This window comes from Bombus huntii, chromosome 13, assembly GCF_024542735.1.
Source record: "Bombus huntii isolate Logan2020A chromosome 13, iyBomHunt1.1, whole genome shotgun sequence".
Taxonomy (NCBI): domain Eukaryota; kingdom Metazoa; phylum Arthropoda; class Insecta; order Hymenoptera; family Apidae; genus Bombus; species Bombus huntii.
The window spans coordinates 6,322,822-6,339,282 of record NC_066250.1 but is presented as its reverse complement, the minus strand read 5'-3'; the positions used below and the strand labels follow the sequence as shown (position 1 = coordinate 6,339,282).

Below are 16,461 nucleotides of genomic sequence, written 5' to 3'. Positions count from 1 at the left end.
GATTTATAGAGATTAGTGGTCTGCACTATCTTCTTTGCCCGACTTATGGTATTTTAATATTTATATTCTTCAAATCGTACGAGGTTGATTATTATTGACAAAATTTTTAGCGTGGTGCAAACAAACGAAAATGATCTATCGATCTACGTGCGTTTACGAGTTACAATACGCAACGATGGTTGGAAAATACGCGGATGGTTTTGTACTTATGTCTGTCACCTGATGAGACGTAATTAAAGAAATGAAATCTAAATATTTCGTTTCATTTCAACAATTCTTTTGTCATTTGAATCAACAGAAAATCGAAAAGGAGCTTGAAATTTGGCAAATTAAAAAAAAAACATTTGATTCAGATGAGACTTCTTGAACGTGGAAAATCTTTTGGTTTTGGTAGAAAGCTTTAACAGAGAAAGGGTTAAAAGGATCACAGTGAATCAAGGTGAGCGAAGGTGAACGACGAAAGAGATTGGCGCGAGGCTTGGCTTTATAAATTCTCGACGTGTTTTAATCCTTCTGTAAGCCGTCCAGTTGTGTCAGAGCTTTCGTTAAATTAAGGGATTTCCGTACAATTTCTAGCGTGCGCCCATGAAACCTTTATACGTATATGTATTTTCACGATACTCCGGCGTCTCGACAAGCCTACTTGTGTATATCGTGCGATATTCGAATCGATCGTCCATAAACGGATTTTCGGATAATAACGGATGATGCTCCTTAACGGTCCGAAGATGCTTTTAACCTAATTTCGCAAGAAATACTTCAGTTAAATCGTAATACCGAGCTGAGTAGTAATAATACTGCGACGAATGAATACTTAGCGTGGTTACTCGAAAATTCGATAATTGGGATTTTTTAGAAGAAATTTTTAAACGATTCCCGATAAAAAAAAAAGGAAACCGTAAAAAGAATCGAGTCGACCAACAACTCTGTTAGCAATTTTGAAAAACTATTAGCCATGGGTTTTTTCGCATGGCACAGAGAAAGAGGTAGCCCATGCTTTACCATGAAAACGTGGCTTTCATTTCTCGTTTGATGCTCGCCTCTTACGAGCGCCTGTGTTTCATCCAACGCAACGCGGATTTAATCCTCGGATTATTGATAACGAAGTTTGCCCAATTTATAAACGCGACATAGCGCGATTAAACGCGTCTGACAAAATGTTTGTCACGCGTGCCGGACAACAATTGATTTACCGCGAGGAAAAAACAGAAATATACGTCTATACGATGAGATACGAGATACGCCGATACGATGCCACTCAGCTTCCTGTTCTACAATAAAATCAATCGAAAATTCCGGCAACTCGAGCCAAATTCCCTCTCTTTCCCTTTTTCCGTCGATAGGTACGCGGAACGAACGGAATAACGTTTTCGCCGGAGAAATATCTGATCTCGTTCCTCGTCGATGCAACTCGTTTTTATCCTTTGAAATTCTAGACATTCTAAAACAGAGAACAACGAAAGGGTGAACCAACTAGAGAGGACCTTTCGTTCGGAAACAAAAATTCTCCTGGAATAGCTCGCGGTGTGCATTCCAAACACATATCTAATCCTCGTCGGTATCATAGCGACGTCTTAGCCTGAACAGAAAAAGACTAACCGGCGAACTTTAGCCAGATGAAAGTTTAAACGAGCGCGACCCAATTCCAGGGGCGTTCTTGCTGGCCGTTTCAACCCCTGTATACGAATAACAACGAGTTTCACCATTAAGCTCTCGACACCGGCTACAAACGATGATCGCCCGGAGGGTTGTTTCATCGCTAGTAAAAAAAAAACAACGCGGAAGACATGGCAATAGGATGAGAAACGGGAGGCGAGAAAGGGAAAAGTTGAACAAGTTCCAAAGAGCAAAGATGGCACTTTCACGTTTAAAGACGATTTCCAAAGACCTGGCTCTAATGCGTATCCGATCTTTGGCAACAATCTTAGATAACTAGAACATCGAGCGACTACTCCAACGAACGAACGAGTAAAATTCGAATGTTGCAATCGAAAAAGATGATACAGCGAACATAGATAAATACCATCGAATGCTCCTCCAATTCCAATTCTTTGTTCTTCTACCTCCGGAAAATTAAATCATTGTGTTGGATGATTGCTCCGTACTGAAGGATGGGAATATGTGCCACTGATGAAAGAGATATAGTGATATCATAAATTTAGTTAGGTGAGCTAAAACCATATACGAAAGAAGATTAATAAAAAGTGCAGTTGATCAGCTTGGCTTCTGACAGGCTAATATATTTCAGCGTATGGTAGAACGAACAGATATTATAACAATGTTGTAGAACCAATTAGTTCGTTCTAAAATAGTACAACACATCGCTCATCTGGACAGCGTATAAGTGAAGTTCAGAAGTTTGACGTCGGACGATTTTATCGTACAAACATGAAACAAGCGTGATTATTCATTTACAACCCGCTACTTTACGTCGAGCAACGAGAGTAAAGCTTAGGATAAGACGCCTGGCTAAGGTTTTTCAAAACGTAGGCAGAAAGAAAAAGGGAAGAGGCCGGCTAAACAGCGGAAGCAAAGGAAAAGAAAGAAATGATGGAGGTACTTCGCATTCCCAAGCGTGGCTCTCCAGGGTAAAAGGAGGTAAACACACGCTCTTGTGCTTAGTAGAGCAAAAGCTGCAGTCTGCTGTACGATCCTAATACTTCTACAAGCTGTGCGTAGTGAGGGATAAACGGAAAGCCCGCGTAAACTCTTGCGCTCTTCTCTTTTGTTTTTCTCGGATTTTCTGGTTACCTTTCGTCCTTCTGGATTTACTCCTGCGAATTTGATCGTTTCCCTCGATATTCATCTTCCTATCTCTTCGAACAGTTCGTCATCCCTTTGATTAGACTTTTATTTCGCCTCTTCACCACCATCAACTCTCATCGTCGATCGTGTGGCGTACTAATTCAATCTATCCTTTACAAAATACGCGTTTATCCTCCAATTTAGCGACTGTCTTTCTTCATCTCTGGCTTTTCTGTTTCAAATATAAGCAACGAGTTCGAGCGAAATTACATTCTTTTCCTAGCCTCGTAATACCTTTATCGCTCGCCCGTTTTCACTCCCCTTTTCTTTTATCCTTTTTACTCTAGTCAGCAGTTGAAACACCACCATCGTTGGAATGGATCACGGGCCAAAAAGGATCAAAGGATCACCGACGTACAGACTGGTTTCTCGTATTTTCTAGAGGTTTCGCACGGAATAAGAAAGCTAGGAATTTCGAGAAGTGCGGTTCCTACGGGAACGTATGTAGCTACGTGCCACTAAGCTCGAAGAGTAATTTCTTTCGGCCGAATGTTGATTGCACCATTCCACTTCGCCGTTCGCTAACGCTAAATGTACTCACAAAGCTGGCCTTTTTAGGAGACCCCCTTTTCCTTCTTGTTAGCCACCCTCCTTGGCCCCACTCCTTCGGCCACTGTGGTTTAATTACGACGCTTTAATTACGCCACGACCGTGAACTCGAATCTCCATTTGTGGTCGGACGGTGTAAAATTGGTATCTCTTCCTGATATACCCGGGCGAGGATGCTCAGCCCAATCCACCAAGTGGATGTAAACTAATGCAAAGAAGAAGCTTTCGAGGGAAACGTAACAAGACGGCGAGCATCGCGGCAGCTCTGCCAGCAGAACGGTTCGTTTGATGTTCTAATTGCCACGTTGCGAATTTTTCTTAAGTTTGATAATTGGCTGGCGTGATTTTTCTTTGAATGTGATAAAGTGAAGAAAATTGTGCACGGGAGAGAGAGAGAGAAGGGGGGGTGGGGGGAGTGCCTTAAACCGGTCGACGTTCTTATACGCGAACAACCCGAAACGAGGTGAAGCACCATTAAAATGGACTATTTTGTGTCCAAACGACGAGTTCTTCGCTTCGAAGAGAATGAAAGCCTCGTTTAAGTGTAACTCGACTAATATTGCTTTAGAAATAATTACTGCGGAATATAACGATTTTTTAATAGAAACGTAATAATTACCATTGGAGAATTCAAAATTATGAATGAAAATGTCAAAATCCTCGTTACTTTGAAATCGTATAAAATAATAAAGATAATAATTGGGAACGATATTAATTGGGAAAACAGCGACAAACGATGAAATTTAAAGGAGAAACGAGAGAGAAAGGGAATTAAATTGATCGGCCGAAATAGAGATTTTAGACTGTTTGAGAGACGACATACGTATCTTTGAGCGGAATTCATCTATACACGCGCGTCTGGCATTCATCGCGTGTCGCTTTTCTTATCCGTAATAACATCGCTGGAGAAAAGACACTTTGCTTTCCAACATTCAATTTCATCTGGCGCTCACACAGCCAGTGCTTCGTCGCCAATTACCATGAACTTCACCATCCAGAGTTTCATATCATCTTTTCTCCCACCAATTTCACCCTTTTACAACGACACCTTCGCGCTAACCTCCTTTTCCCAACGCGAAATAATATTTTCATAGGGATGATGCAAAACGAAATACGACTAGTTCGATAAAACGAAGGTAAAAACTCCCTTTCGTTCGAGCGTACGATATTATCATCGATTCCGCTGACTTCTCGATCTCCCGACCATGAAAGGTAAATGAACCGATAACGAATAACCGGTAATTACGTATAGTAATTGAAGCGACCGAAGAGCATCAATTAATTTGACCCCTTGCTTGCTTTCTAGAGCGATGTTAAACGAGGGTGCTCCAACGCTTGCTCGATGCTAATGAGTTATTCGAAACGACCGGTGTGAACGCACGTGGTAACGAGGGTTTGTGTTCTTCCTCTGTTACCGTCTATAAGAGTTTTCGAAATTTCCTTGTTGCGGAAGCTCACGATTTTTGTAACCAAAGTCTAATGGAGCTTAATTATTTTGCTTCTCTGACGGTGCGCTCAGATAATCAATAATATTATCAATATTTCAAGCTTCTCAACACCATCGTATAATATCGACGATATTGTATTAACAATACATAATAACCCTTTCAGTTGAAAAGCTTGAAAAAATGACAATGAATATTGATAATCGGAAAGCATCCTAAAATGGAGGAGTCGACTCTGGCCTTCGAATTTGTATGTCCTAATAGGAAACACTTTCGGTGTTTTAAGAAAAACTTTATCCCAAAGCTTAATTTAAAATTCAAATATAAGAAATTCCTTTAACGATAAGAAAACACGATTGAAAAAAAGATAAAAGCAGTCACGAGGGACATAGCAGGATTACAGAAAGGGATGAAACATAAAATATAAATGTTCGTAAGACTAAAATTTCATCGAAAGAATTCTATATATTATATACAAAAAAGACTCGGAAATGAAATATAATGATTATCTACGATTACTCGGTTACTAAAAATTCCTTCAATACCAAACTGTTATAAAATGTGATCTAAAAATTCTATCAGTCTCTATCGATGCATTTCGTATCTTGCAACATTTAACAAGGTCCAAAAGTGGTCACACGCATCAAGGTAACATCGAAATGCTTTTTAAACCGAGTAATCCAACGACCAGCAATTACGACCGGCAAATTCGTGCACCCACCGCGACAAGTATTAAATCACAATACCGAGAGATATCCCGTAAGTTGGATTAGCGGCGACTATGGCCAGGCTTACGGAAAAACGTGTACGGAACGGATTATGTCTTGCGGAAATGAAGCTTCGGTCGACGTACCGTCGCGTCGTCTCGTCACTCTATTCGTATAATGAAACCGCACAAAGATAATCTGCGGCCCGTTTAAACCATTAACGAAAACACGTTGCTTATTCTGACAGGAGATACATTTGGCGGCCCATATACACATTAAACGCAATAAATTACGTAATGCAATTTCAAACGAAACCAGATAGCCGTGGGGGGCAAACGAAAACATTTCCAGATCCGCGTTCCGTATTATTGTAATCTATGGTTACTCGCCAGCACGTTTCAACTTTTATCTAATAGCGTTCAACTGCCCCCTTTCTCGAATATATACTGAAATTAATTAAACTCGTATCGCATAAAACGAATAACGATACTGGAGTCCCTTCCGATGAATAATTTAAGTTTCGAATTTGTTTCTACGAGCACGAAGGGGATAGTTTCCTTTCTTTGTAGTTCTTCGAAAAGTTGCCGCGGATTCTTCGGTGCACGTGCACTCTCGATGTTTCGTATAGCTGTCCTTTCTAGGCGAGTTAAACGTCCGAGAAGAAACTCAACGCTAGATGAGTACGTGTTTACGCGAAATTCATGTTTCTATGAATATAACGAATGCAAGATTATAAATACGCATTGTTGCTTCATTATTTATACGGAATTCCGCATAAGCTTGTCGAAAGGCAAATAGTTTTTATAATTGGAATTCATATAACAGAAATCCACTCATTCTTTTTATTTATGATTTTTCGTTAAAAATTCTCATCCGGACTAGTGAATTCAGCCAATGAAATTTCTTCGGACAACAACTAAAATTTTACGCAAATAAACGAAATTCTACTCTACTCTGTTTTGAATATTTATATATTTTTCTAGATTACATGTATCAACACGTTCTATATTACGTTCTACAACTTTGAATTTCTTCTAAATGCATAAATATCCTCAGTCTCCTCATCACCGTATCTATAGGAAAATCGAAATACGAAAAATTCTTTTTCCAGTAAATTACCCAAATTTTCCTAGTCGTAAAAGGGTTTGAAACCTAAGAGCAGGATCCAGAACGAGAACAAATTCGTTCAAAGACAATTCGGAAGTAGGAGGAAGTTCCTAGATTCCCGAATTCGTCGTAGGATTACCGAATTTACGATCACGACAGATGAACCCATGCGCGTTTTCCAGGCTCAGAGGGCGGAGAAGGGCCGTGTTGGATTCAAATTGCGCTCGCGTCCGACTTATTTGCAAAACGTTAGCGCGCTGGAAAGCTAGGTAAACGACGTCACCTGGTGCGCGTACGTCGCGGCGTCACTGCGTCCTGATTGCGAGCGCACGCGTCAAATAGGGCGGAAAGAGGCTTCGCTGTTGCTTCACGAGCAATTTCATTTCCACCCGTGGAAAATTTATGCAAATCATCCCTCGCCACGGCAACCCGTGGCGAAAGAGCCAAGGCTCCAAGCATAACGAATTCGCAGGATTATCCGATTTCCCTGGGACAAGAAGCTGCTAACACGCTCGACGCGAGATCTCTCGCGTGGCCTGGAATCGAGAAAAGTGGCCGGCTCGTCTGCGCCTAATGCGAGAGCTAGGATACTGCGCTGATTTAAATAGATGAGATTGAATATGATAGACTGAATATGATAGATGAAATGCTCAATTTTTAACATTTTCGCTGGCGAATATTTGTTAATTCGATGAATTCTGACGTAACGTAAGCTGCGAGGATCTGTCAAGAGGTGGAGGATCGAGCAAAAATATCTGGGAACGAACCTTCTGCCGCCAAGTGAAAGATGAATCTGGACAAGCAGCACCCTACGGATTGAGATGAATTACGTTCGTATTGAGAACAAAATAGAGGTTGACTAAATGCTGGGTTTCAAGGACCTTATGGAGTGTGACTTCCCTACTTTGTTGTCGAAGCATGATTAATCGTAGAGAAACTCGCAACATGAAGAACGTTACACTATCGTGTAATAGAAAATTATGACCTCGTCTTTCGAAGTTTCGAAAAGAAAATAAGTATAAAATATTCTTTCTCAATATGCACGAAAAAAGATTTATGAAATAGGACATCAAACAGCCTGAAGAAAATTCGATTTGAAAAGAGCTTCATATTTTTTTAAACAGAAGTTATCCAATTAGCATCTCGAATTTTTATTGAAAAAGCCCGAGTTATAAAAGTTGTTCGACCTTCCGTCGACTTTCCACTCCTGCGACGAAATAATTCGTCCCGAGAGGAGAAGAGCGATTGAATATTTATAAGTGGCTATTTTTTTTAATTACTTAATTGTCCGACGACTCGTCGGCTCATAAATTTTTATATACAGCCCATTCAGATCACCCATATCTTTTATTTAGGTCGTATTTAAAGCAAACCGTCGAGCGGACTGTGGTCGAAGATCACGATCATATCGTGACGTAAGCAGTATGTTTGCTTCTGACAGGTATGGAAATACAGGCGCTGGCCTGCAAATTGCTTCTTCCACTTTAAACCGGCCGTTTTCCGCTTGATGCTGGTGACGTCCGACCGTCTGGTGCGGTTGCTGAATGCTACCTACCCTTCGACCCTTCGATTTTTAACCACCCTTTAAGGAACGATCATTTAACCGTTCTACGGCTAAAAGTTTCAGTCAATTTCGTTAAGGGATAAAAATACTTGAAGAATTCGTTTAAAAAAAAATTCAACGTTAAAGAGCTAGCGTCATTAAACCTCCCAAGAGCGTCGATTCAATTTTCCAACTATCGGCTTATAGCGTTCGTAAGAAATAAAATTCAAGCTGAAACGATCATTCGCTCTTAAAAAAAAAAAAAAAGAAAAAGAAGAAATATTACATGTATCCAACCCAGAAGTAAGAAAGATGGGAGAAATGCGAGAGATACATACCAGTCGGAATAAATAAATAAGTAAATAGATAAATAAATAAATAAGCAAGTAGAAGGAACGTTTATCTTGAAGGATCGTGACATTAAAACGGATGTTCCTTGATGGAAACTTTGGGAGGATGAGAGTATAGATGTTCTCTCGCCTTAAGAGCAAATTTCTCCGGAGGAAATGTAACGTTGAAAAATCTCGAAATAAGTCAAACTATCACTCATGAATTTTATTTCCCACGCGCCAAATGGTCACGGCGTCACTCTTTCCCCCACCTCTCTCTCTCTCTCTCTCTCTTTCTCTTACACACACTTATATTCCTTTTCCTGGGCCAGGAGAATCGCATTTGCATAACATAAATGTACGCTTCCGAGGGAAAGAGAGGTAGAGCAGGAAGCATAGAGGGGATCGTCAAGAGGGGTCGGACAAACAGACAAACGGACAGCAAGCGAGGGTTTCTGCACGGTAAATCTTTGGATACGACTCTCGTCTCGGTGGTACTTTGCATTCGTTTCTTATTCCATGGCTCTTTTTACAACTGTCGCATACTTTCGGCCTCGCGAACACTCGAATCTCATTCGAACTTCAATCGGTTTTATACCATCGTCTTGACAAATTATTTTTCACTCTCTTGGCCATCCATTGACTTTTGGTCAAGTCGAAAGTATTGGACGCAGTATCCTTTCGCAGCATCCGTCTCTTTCTCTGTGCACAGCGTCCGCTTCCTGACACTTTATGGTATCGAAAGTGGAAAATACGATGAAAACAATTTTCTTGCTGTCGGGTAAGCTCTTAATGCTAGTTTGTGACCTACGCGGCGTCCCAAACTAGGTGATGCAATTTATGTACCGAAATAAGGGTAGAAAAGTGTTCAATTTTCCAAGACATTGGATATTAAATTTTTTTTTAATTATAAACGATGAATATAGCGATGATTTTATATTATATAAAATTGTATTTTAATGGAATTGACGTAACGTGGCCGAACAAAGCTGAACAAACTAAACGAAATATTTTTAACGTAATCCAGCACGCAACACACCCGAAATTTTTCAACGAAAATGGCTCCCCAATAAAATATCTTGTTGGTTACCCACTCGTATAAAACACGCTAAATTTGTATCATCTGTTTTGCGCAGTATTATTTCACCGGAAATAAAAATGGTTATAATTTTTGGTAACAAGGCGAAATATTCGCCGCAACGATAGCATCGAGCGAAATCTGCCGCTCGATCTGCCAACATCGATCGTTAACCAACGTCTCTAACACGTTCCCTCTGTGAATTTATCATCATTGATTTTTCGAGTAATGGTTTCCACCGATGATATTAATAACCTACTAGCAGCTACGCGAGAGATTGGCTGTAGAAACAAAGGGAGAAAAAATGATGACAAGTTAAGCGGTCGGAAAATCGTAGTAGTAAGCTTTCTAAATGGTCTTCAAGTTGAAATTATCTACCGGATTCTCTGGCTGTACTTGAAAAATCTACTTTTCAAAAAGAAAGAAAGGAAACAAGAGAGAAAGAAAGAAGATAGCAAAAGAGTGCTTAAAATTTTTCAGAAAATTATTCCGGATCTATATCTTAAATGGAAAGAAGTTTTTAAAATTCTATGCACGTACAAACGTGAATACCTTTATCGTTCATTTCTATTACACAAAACAGGAATGTTAAAAAATTATCCAGGATCATGAACGATCGCGTAGGAAAACGTAACGTAATTTGCAAAAAGAAAGAAAGAACATTAGATCCCGCCTGTACGTTCCAGTAAGACGTTGTTGGCTGAATTTTAATTCTCGTAATTTGTCATTAATATTCGCATCGTGGTAACTACCGTCTTAATAGGTATTTATTTTATTTATCTTTAAAAAGCACGATGGAATGAGAAAAAAGAGCGATATGGTTGGTAACGGTAAAAATAATCCCGACAAAAGAGAAAAAGAGAAAAAGAGAGAGAACGAAGTCGTGGCCAGTCACTTTGTAACGTACCGTGCTAGGTATTTAAAAAATTCAATTTTCCGCAATAAGAAGTTATGCGCCGTATCAGGGTGCGTTCGTTATGGAAAGTGTATTCATTTTCCACGCGGGAACTCTCCCTTCCATGTTATAATAAAAGGCTGCACAGAAAGCCATGTGCGTGTGTTCATTAAAATTCAAACGTGTAGTAACAAGGTATCCTAATTAAATAAAACAGAACGTCGCAAAAGACATTTATTTATTCACGCTTCGATCACGAAGAAACCTTGGCTAATTAAATAGGAAATTTATACTTAAAGTATGGCGTGTAAAAAGGACGCAAAAGAAAGCCTTATGATGGTGATTTAATAAAAGTATCAAGACTCTACAGTAATTTTACGAGACTGCAATAATCAAAGGTCTTTTATCGATATACGTTTTTCGATATCATTTTCCGTCGAATCTTCGATGTACGCTATTGAAAATGTTTAGAATCATTATATGAGCGAAAAGAATTAAAACAAATTAAATAAATTTATAGAAAAGTAAGTTCAGAAATTTACTATTTTGAAGAAGACTTTGGTAAAAAAAAAACTATATCAAAGTAAAAGATACTAGTATTGATGCTTTTAGTATTAATTTCATCGTATTACTAATAAAATTAGCGCACGGCTCGATAAAGATACGATTGAGAAAGTAATTCCAAATCTTTTGCCAGCAATGAATTTATCGTGTTCGGCTACACTCCATTTGAGCTCGAAGGTCTTCCACTTACATCATTACATTCACCCAACCTCCCTGAAATCTATCGCTATTTTGGTTCAGACATGTTCATTTACAGCCTCCTTCGTCAAACAGCCCCGACCTTAATGCCGATTGATCACCACTTCTTGTTCACCACGTCACGCTTCCTCTGTCGGGCGCAAACTTCGAAAAGTTCAAGGTACATAGATCCCGTAGACCGTAAGGCAGGAGAGATAGTTGAACGCGGTATAACTCAGGAACAATTTCCACCAGGCGACAACCAAGCTGAACTCCACTTTTCGATTCGACCCTCGTACCGACCGTTCATTAGATCCTTCGTACACGTTTTGGGAGGGGGTCTCGAGTTACGTAAAACACGGAAACTCTTTTTGCGAACTACTTCCAAGGCTGACCATAAAAACAAGGCCACAGTGTATTTAACCAAAGTTCATTAGCGCTATTACGACAATTACGTGGTACGAACCTATTACCAACGATTAAATCCCAATCTTCGATTTGTATACGAAACTTGCAATCAAAGGAAACGACCAAGTACTAATTTGAACCATACAGAAAATGATTATTTTGCGCGAATTCGATTTCCGAATGGGAATATCTTCGGGAATGAAGTAAACGATTATACTTGTTAGGGAAAGGTAACTCAATTTTTCTGTTCCATGATTCTCGTTTATATAAAAGTAATATAACTTCCTCCTAACGTCCTTTATTCCCAGACATCTTTACGGCCTGAGGTCAGCCAGTTATAGTGCTTCAACCCTTATGAAGAAATCGTCGTTGCAGAAATTTTTATACCCTCGGTAACAGCCTTCTTCTATCATCGTCTCGAGTGTACTTTCGCGTCGAATATAAACGAACAATAAAAATTGCCCGTGAAAAAAGGTGGTCCGCTGCACAACTTGAATATTTTTGCCTAGGTGAATCATTCCAAAAATCAAACGAAACGCTGATAGATCGCCGATCGAATCGGCAGAAATATAAATATACGCTGGGACAATGATGGTAGATTAGAATAGCATTTCACAATGAATAGTAAATATACTCATGGTGAAACGATTATTGGCAACGGGAAAATTTACATGGGCAAACCGTTAGTTTCGAGTGGATGAACATCACCAGTCAGAATGACGCCGCCACTGTTCTCCGTTATACATCCAGTTATAAACGAGCTATACGACCTGGAATTAATACGGCCGCAAATTTGTATAAGTTAGAACGATATCGTGGATGACTTTACGTTTAGAAATATAATTGATGATAAAGCTAAGAACGTTGCTCACTGCAGTATTCAAATACTTGTAGGTATCGAAGATAGGTTGTAACGAAACATTCTGACATTTTGTTAGCAATGTGATTAGACTCGACTATCATGATAATCTGAAGAAATATATAGGAATCACGAGATACTTAACATATTTATATCTCGCAGAGATTACTAAATTACTAAGACAGTCAAATATCTATTATATTAATATTAGTAAATATCTAATATATTATTAAATATTCAGTGGAACTATCTTTAACGTGTACTGTACGCCCGAGATGACTATTTTATTTTATAAAATAATTTTCAATTTCACTTTATATAATTTTATATGATAAAGTTTCCTACTAAAATCATGACAATAGCGTTTCGTTACGATACTACCGAAGTTTCAAAATGGTTTACTTGGAATATACACGTAAAAGGTTTCTTTGATAAGCGTTCCAAAAACTTTCGCGAACCACCGTAAGATCTAATAACGAGACAACGGAATAAAACGTAATTAAATTAGAAGATATTATAACAGACGCTAAAGATACTTCGTGTTTGAAATAGAGAATCGTTCTACTGGGTCTAACCAGAGGAACGGAGTTTCTCCGTTACATTTGACCCAGCTAGAAATCGTTCATTAGTTGAGGTTACACGTGGTGGCGAACTTACAGAAATTACAATGACTTTTATGGCTTGATGCCGACCAAAATTTCGCCCATCAATTCGAAACGTTTCCGGCCGTCTGTTTCGCTAACACAGCATAGTTTTGCCGTTGCGAAATAGACGGGGGCACGAGACTGTAAAGAGTCCAGCAATGTAGCACAATAGAGGGAATTATACCCTGGTTCGAGTCATAAAATAGATTACAAACAGTTTGCAGAAATGTTTTAGAAGATTGTTACGATAACGTCATAGCATAATGTAACTTAATGTTTTTTATTGTTACGAAATGGTTGAATTATTACCGAATAAAGATAATCCTATAAATAGCGAATAGGGAAAAATATTATATTTCCAAGAGAGAACAAGGTGATTTAATTTTATATGTACGTGCAATTTAATGAATGGATTACGTATAGGAATTGAGTATTGATCACATTGTATATATTGACAGAAACGAGGGAAACAGAGAGAGAACAAGCACAGCTTCGGTTCTTGCCTACACAAGCAAAACAAACAGATTTTTTTTTGAAGCGAAAGTCCTTTCTAGGAAATCCTCGAACCTTGTATACACATTTCAGTTAGGAATACCGTTTAATCTTCCTTTTATAATTAATTCATATTTACATGCCGTTTAATCTTTCTTTTATGAATAATTTAATTCGTATTTTACAGATAAATAGTTTTGTTTATTACCATGGCGAATGAACAATATTTTGTTGTAATTAATTACATATTCAAATTGATAAACGTTTATATATAGTTTAAAAACATATTTCCAGTGAGTCACAAAAAAATCTTTCAGCTACTAAAAATAAGCTCTCTTTACGTTGTGCTATCGTCAATATGTAAAGCAGTAAAAATCTACACGCTTAAAATATAAGAAAATTATGAAGTATAAAACAAAATCTATGATACGCAATTCATTCATTCTTAACGTGTCGCTGCGGATAAGCCATGGCGCGTCCTTGGTTACATCTCGAGAATCGGGTATCGATTGCTTCTCTCGCACGCCGATGAAAAACGAGGGAAAGAAAAGAAAACACACTAGAGCTCGTGCTCCCAGTTCCGACAAACAAACATGTTGCCCTTAACTTTCAACCCCGTTTCTACACGCTGGCAAAGCTTGTACGACAATTCTCTTTAATTCCAAAGCGAAGCACGACGTCAAAACAGTAATTCTACTCGATCTCGAATTCACGGAACATTCACTATACCGTATCTCTAACGTATCCTCGAATTCGTAAATCTTGCGCTGATCTATGTCACTGCTGTGACATTCGAAAAAAGTGACGCAGAAAATATCGAACGCTCGCAAAGAAACTAAAAAAGTGATTGCTCGACTTACCGACTCGCAGTCCTTGAGAAGAGAAAAATTCGCAGGTAGTGGTGCTACGACTGGAGGTGGTTGGCGGCTACAGGTCGGCGCACCACTAGTCAGGGATCAGCTGATCGATGAATGACAAATCTGATGACTCTACACTCGGTACGGGAAGCGGGCGATTCACCACCGAACACGAAACCCTCACCGAACGAAGATGCGCGGACGACTGACTGCCGCTGCCGTCACGGTGGGGTGTAGCTGTGCGCTGATTCTCCACGGCTTCCCCACTTTCAACCCCATTCTCAATCCCTCCTTGTCGCGCCACTCGACGGCAAGCTCTTTCCTTCCGCCCCTTCCCGAACTCTCTCTTTCTCTTTCTCCTTTCCTCGTGCTACCTATCCCCCATCGGCCTTCCTCTGTTTTCCTTCACCCTTTTGCACCCGTCTTTCATCCTCATTCTTCCTCTTGTTCATCACGTTGCCGTCTTCTTACCGTCCTCTTCCGACATTTCTTCGTTACTTGGCACTTTTTCCAGCGACCCCTTTCTATCTCTCTTCCTTTTGCGTTTGTTAACCGTGTTCGTTAATTTATCTTTGTTCGTATTTCTCTGCTGCTCTTTCTTCTTTCTTGTCTTCCTTGCCTTTTTTTAACTGCAGTTCGAACTTCCTTTGACCATTGACCTTTGCACATCAGCTTCTTCAAACGATCCTTTTGTTACTCTATTTGTTTCTCGATTCTTTGTGTCATCTTATCCTCCCCAGAAAACCAATTTCCCCTACAGGTTTTTTTGGTTACAGACTTCTCTCCCCGAGCCCTCTAACTACTCCCATATTCCTAATACATCTTCTTATTCACGTTTATTATTCCTCTTCCGTATTTCTTCAAGAATTCCACTTCCTTTCCATTCTTCCTTCCGTCTTGTAGCGTCGTTGCAATCTTTTCCATTCCTACTTTTCTTACCGATCTCCTCCATCCAACCAAATGCCAGCCTTGTCCCACCAAACAGGATCGCCTCTCTCTACTCTCTTTAAGCTACCCCTCGTCTTTGTTTCCCCGACACGTTTCCCATCTCTCTTCCACTTTCCACCCCCGATACGACTCCCGCTGGTTTCCTCCTTTTCTCACCCAACCAACGTTCTATCCCATTTTCTCCGCCTTCCTTGTTCAACGCCGACAAAGACGCAGGTACCAACCCGTTCGTCGACGAAGTTTGACTGTACGAACGAAACGAAGACGGAAAAACACGAAAGAAGACGTTGGAACGAGTATAATCGAGCTACGGATAAAGCGAAAGCGTGAAGGATAGAAAAAGCGGCGTGCAAATAAACCAGCAGTGGAAAGAAGACAGAGGACGCGCCCGAGGGTGGAAGAACACCGGCGATTTATTGGATCCAAGAGACCAACGATCACCTATATGCCCAGAGAAAAGTTCGGTAGAATTCAAGACGAGATACTTCGGTCGTTGGCTGTCTTGGTAAAAAGAAGAGCGCAAGAGAGTGAAAAAAGAGTCGGAAGTGTGAGCCCTACGGTAAAAGGAAAAAGCACAATGAAAGATCAACTCCTCCGGTTTGCCGAGGCTGATTCGAACTCGTTTTCGAGGGATCGATGTCACTCTTGAGTCGCTTCTTCTGTCGGGAAAAGCATCTTTGAAGATCGTTGGTAGAAGTTTGATTAGCCTATTGCAGACGTTTATGTATTTGTAAGCAATTTTTAAATCCAAAAACGTAGAATGTATTTTACAAATATATACAATACAAAAATATATAAAATATCTAAAATATAACACGTGGTACAATATTTAGCGAGCGAAGAAAATTTCTACTTGAGTTCCATTTCTTTAGCTGTCTTTATAGAAATATATATTCGGATTTAGTTTATTGACGAGCATGTCGACTTCTGTTTCTTGCAAGCGAGTCAAATGATTTTCAGAAATGCTAGTCAACTCTATTCTAATGCTAATATATTTTTTGTGTATTTATTATTGTTGAAGTGGTTACCACTTCTAAGAAAACTCTACATCTGG

General features: G+C 39.5%; 1 protein-coding gene across 3 annotated transcripts in view; it reads right to left on the bottom strand.

The window, feature by feature from the left end:
* Positions 1-15,610, bottom strand: part of LOC126872469 (uncharacterized) — a 140,515-nt gene extending 124,905 nt beyond the window's left edge. For 2 of the 3 annotated variants that reach the window (XM_050632449.1, XM_050632448.1), the window contains exon 1: positions 14,463-15,236. The gene's annotated coding sequence lies outside the window, so the exon portion shown is untranslated. Of the gene's footprint in view, positions 1-14,462 lie in introns of all 3 variants that reach the window. The other variant, XM_050632451.1, reaches the window with a different exon arrangement.
* Between the last annotated feature and the right edge of the window lie 851 nt (positions 15,611-16,461).